At 45.2% G+C, this 5,008-nt stretch overlaps 1 pseudogene; it reads right to left on the minus strand.

Annotated features, from left to right (window-relative positions):
• Positions 1-3,900: 3,900 nt before the first annotated feature.
• On the minus strand, positions 3,901-4,647 carry LOC121157570 (annotated as a pseudogene).
• Between the last annotated feature and the right edge of the window lie 361 nt (positions 4,648-5,008).

Genomic DNA, 5,008 nt, shown 5'->3' on the forward strand with positions numbered 1-5,008 from the left:
TGCCAACAAGCCACTGATGAAACAGCTCATGAAAATTACCTCCTCCTCCTGGCAGAGATCCTTGTGGTTGATGCTCAGTCCTCCTGGACAACATCATCATTACAAGACATTTATAGAGCACAGGAATCTTGCCCTGTACTATACATTCTGTTGGCTGAATCTTCAGAGAGGGAGACCAGCAAATGTGTATTTTCTAACTCCTCAAATGATTTTATTGTGCAGCCAAGACTGGAGTATTCTTCCCAGTGCTGTGACTTCTTTCTAACACATGTCCACATGGCCCGGTAACTTCATAAGGTAGAGGATTCTGTCTTGTGACACAGGGTTTGTCAAGTCCAAGGTGGAGTAGGAGGTGGGCAGTGTATTTCTCTAGCAGAGGGTGTTGTTACTCTCAATCAGGATGAAAATTATCTTTATCATAAAGGTTTGAGATGCGGACTTTGGCCTCAGGTGAACAGGGAGCAGTGAGCATTCATGCTACCTTAGGCTTTTCACCCCATTGCTTCTTGCGTGGAGCACAGAAACACAATGACTCTGAACATCTCTGTTGTTCACCTGATCCTGACACAAAAGGCACTTGTAGGGTAAAAGTGAGTGTCATTAGTTATCATATACTAGGTGGAAAGTTATTTCTGCAGAAAGATTGTCTTAATGTACACAAAAGTGAAATAGTTCCATATTGACTGTTGTAGCCTTTGACTGATCAGGTCACGGAGTGAGTCCAGGAAGAGAAGAGGTGACCAAGTTGTTTCTAATCCCATTGACGTATTCTAAATGAAGAAATGTTCAACCACTACTTTCAAAGAAATCCAGGGGAGGGAGGTTTGAGGATCCATCAAAGCCTTGGCCATCCTAAGTGAGGCCTCTTCTTCAGAAAAGAGTGAGGATGAAGGAGATGAGGAGAAGGTTTTCTTAAAGTGGGAAATTAGGGACATTAAAAGAAAATTAAAGGCAGGAATAGGTGAACGTTCCTGTGGCAAATTATCCAGTTCATGGCCACCACCATATACCCCTGATTTTGTGATCCCTACCGCTCCTCCTGAGGAGGAAGCAATGGGTCCTCTGCCCAATAATTACCCCCATAAGACCATGGAGTGATAGCCCCACCAATCAGCCGGTGGGCGGGGCTTGATGCTTCCCCATAATAGAGGTCCCAGTTTGAGGAGGTCCCCCTCGCCGGGAGCATCAGCCTCTTTAATTTAAAGAACTTAAAAATGTAAGGCAGGCTGTTAAAGATTATGGCACTCAGGCGCCCTTTACTCTTGAACTCATAAAATTCTTTTTGAGTTTGAATCTTACTGCTAGTGATTGGATACAATTGTGCCGCTCCACTCTTGATGGTGGAGACTTTCTCCTATGGAAAGGGGACTTTCGAGACAGGTGCAGATTTTTTGCTGAGCAGAATGCAGCTGGGGGACATGCACATTGAAGCCTTGAAATGCTTACTGGCACTGGACCTTTTGAGGGCATCCAACAACAAATTAATTATGATCTAGTTTATGCACAGGTAGCAAATGCAGCCCTTGGGGCCTGGAAGGTCTTACCTAATGCTAATACAGGAGACCAGCTTTCCAAGGTCTTGCAAGGCCCTACAGAAGCTTTTCCAGAATTTGTGGACTGTATTATGCAGGTTGCTACCAAGATCTTTGATAACGTGGAACCAGCTATGCCAGTAATTAAGCACGTAGCCTTTGAGAATGCTAGTAAATATTGCCAGGATGCCCTCCAGTCCCACAGAGATAAGTCCCTACATGATTATGTTAAAATTTGCGACATATTGATTCCACCCATATCCTTGGGCAAGTAATAGCAGCAGCTATTCAACACCCTCAGCCCCACCCTAGGGCGCGTCCTAAAGCCTGTTTCGGATGCGGACAGCCTGGACATTTTAAAAAACAGTGCCCTAAAATTCCCCGACAAGGAAGATCACCCCCGCAATCCTTGCCGGCCCCAGATCTTTGTCCAAGATGCCATAAAGGCTGTCATTGCAGCAGTGACTGCAGGTCCAGATATGATGCCCAGGGCAATCCCTTGTCAAGAAATGGGGCCAGGGCCCCCCCACCTCAGGTGTATGGAGCCCAGCAGACACCTGTAGCTTCTGGAACAGCGCCAACTCCTTTCAGAGTCCCTCTCCCATGGCAAGGAACACCAACATTTCAACTCTCCTCAGAGCAACACCAGGTAGCCCAGGACTGGACCTCTGTGCCGCCTCCAGAGAGGTATTGATCCCGCTCCTGGGGCCCCAGCGGATAAAAACGGGAGTCAGGGGCCCCTTGCCTAACAATATCTTGGGTCTGATCCTAGGAAGAAGCAGTGTTACTATGCATGGAACCAGAGTACTCCCAGGAGTGACAGATGAGGATGCCCCCACAGTAATAGAAGTCATGGCAGAATCAGCCAAAGGCACTATCATCATTCCACCAGGAACTAGATTTGCCCAGCTGATCTTGATCCCCAAGGTTCCAACCAACAACCCCATTTATAAAAGAGATAGACAAGGAGGGCTTGGCAATTCCTGCCCCTTGGAGTGTTGGGTCTCCAACAAGCAAACCCGACCCACCTTGCAGTTAGAGATAGAAGGGAGAAAATTCACAGGATTACTTGATACTGGGGCCAATAGCACAGTTATATCCCAGGCACTGTGGCCAAGCTCCTGGCCGTTAGAGGCCACCCCAACCTTCTCCAAGGAATAGGAACCTCTCAGCCACAGAAAAGCACCAGGCGGTTAAGGTGGAAGGATCAAGAGGGGCATTCAGGGGTTTTCCAGCCGTATGTTTTACCACATATTCCTATCAACCTGTGGGGATGAGATGTGTTGAGTGCCATGAATGTTGTATTGACCTCTAAGCCTGTGCCAAATATGCTTAATAGACAAGGATACTTTCCTGGAAAAGGTTTTGCCAGATATCTTCAAGGTGAGCAGCCTCGTCAGCTAGTGGAACCCATTAAAATAACATGGAAAACAGATGAACTAGTTTGGGTTGAACAATGGCCCATTTCAAGCAAAAAATTAGAGGCTGCAATTGAATTGGTAAAGGAACAGCTTGAGGCTGGACATATTGTTCCATCCACCTCTCCCTGGAACACCCCAATTTTTGTTATAAAAATGATAACTGGAGAATTTTGCAAGATTTACGTGCAGAAAATGCCATCATGGCCCCTATGGGGGCCACGCAACCTGGTTTGCCACCTCCTGTGGGAATACCAAAAGATTGACATATGCTTCTGTTGGATTTAAAAGACTGCTTTTTCTCCACTCCCTTGCACCCGGAAGATGCTCCACGTTTTGCCTTTACCTTACCATCTATTAATCTAAAAGCCCCTTCCCAGCATTTCCATTGGGTCATAATCCCTCAGGGAATGATGAACAGCCCTACCACTTGTCACATCTATGTGGATAAGATCTTAAAAAGAATTAGATCACAATTTCCAAATATTTATTTAATCCATTATATGGATGGTCTTCTCATCACGGCTGAAACCTGTTCCATTCTATCCTCAGCAGCACAATGCATTTATCAGGCTTTAGCCACAGCCAGGTTGATTGTTGCCCCAGATAAAATTCAGACAGATTTTCCTTGTCAGTATTTAGGCCATCAACTTTTGCCAACTGGTGTCACCCCTCAGAATTTGACCATCAAATTAAGTGATGTGAAGACCTTGAATGATCTGCAGTTTGTTGGGTGATATTAATTGGATCCAACCAATTTTGCATATTTCCACTGGGCAACTCAAGCCCCTTTTTGATATTCTTAAAGGTGATCCAGATCCTTCCTCACCCAGACAATTGTCCAAAGAAGGCAGGGAATGTCTGCGGTTAGTCCAACATGCCGTTCATAATGTTCATGTTATCTATGTGAATTACAAGGCACCAATACAGTTGTTGGTCTTTCCTTCCAATCACACAACTACAGCAGTGTTTTGGAATACTGGGCCTATATATTGGGTCCACTCCCCAGAATCTTCAGTATTAAAGTCAGCTGATTCAGTGAAAATAAGACCATTCTCTTTGTCCCTAAAGATCAACAGTTTCACAACAGTCTCTGCTACTTTCTGAACATAGGATTGTTTTTTTTCCCCATTCTTGAACAGACAAAAGGCACAGCTGACTGGGCTCCTCTGCTGTGTTTCATAAGTAGCTCCACAGTGAATTTGTGCAGGACTTCTCTTGTGTTTCCCTGGAGTGTGCCAAAACTGCACCACTGCCATCTACTGCAATGAACTCCTTCTGCTATCATCTGCAAGTGTTGATGTAAGGGTCTCTGTGTGGAATTAATTGTTACACAAATGCAATGATGTGTTTAATAGTTTGGAAGGTTTCAACCTCTATGTTGACCTTCCTTGTCTTGCCTTGCCTTGCCTTTCTTCTGTTATAATTGTTCCACAGTAAACAAGCAGGCCATTTGGAGGTACTTTGTTGTAAAGTTTGAGCTTTTGCTGTACAGATGTAATATTTCCCAGGTCTGAAATGTGATTTTCTCCTGAGTTAATGTTAGCTGCAGCTCCAAACTCTTTGGTCTTTGGGAGGAATGATCACAGTGCTATCATGCTGGTGCCATTGTCAAAAGCTGCCTGCAAGCTCTTAATGAGCTTCTTGATCTTCTAGCTCTCCAGACTCCTGTTGACAGCACTGGGGTCATCAGCCATCTTCTGTCCTCTTCCTCCCTAAGGGCCTAGTCCTGGTGGCAGCTTCTCTGACATAGGAGATCATAGCTAGATATATTTTATTGTTGAGTTTTATTTGCCTTTTTCATTGATTTTGGAAGCTAATCCTTTCTTAGTTTCTTATTTGCATATCTTTTATGCCATTCTGTTGGACACACATGGGTGCTTGACTGGGAACAGGCCAGACTGGTCCAAGATACAACACCCAGATGTGCACCCACAAACTGGAGGCAGGGTGGACCAGGTTGCAACATTCCCCAACACACATAACAGCTGAGACTGGGTAGTGGATTATCCTGGATATGGACCTAGCACTCACTCGCACATGTGAGATCTGGGTCTG

The sequence above is a fragment of the Ochotona curzoniae genome, unplaced genomic scaffold (genome assembly GCF_017591425.1).
Source record: "Ochotona curzoniae isolate NIBS_2020 unplaced genomic scaffold, NIBS_Ocur_1.0 contig_3527, whole genome shotgun sequence".
NCBI lineage: Eukaryota > Metazoa > Chordata > Mammalia > Lagomorpha > Ochotonidae > Ochotona > Ochotona curzoniae.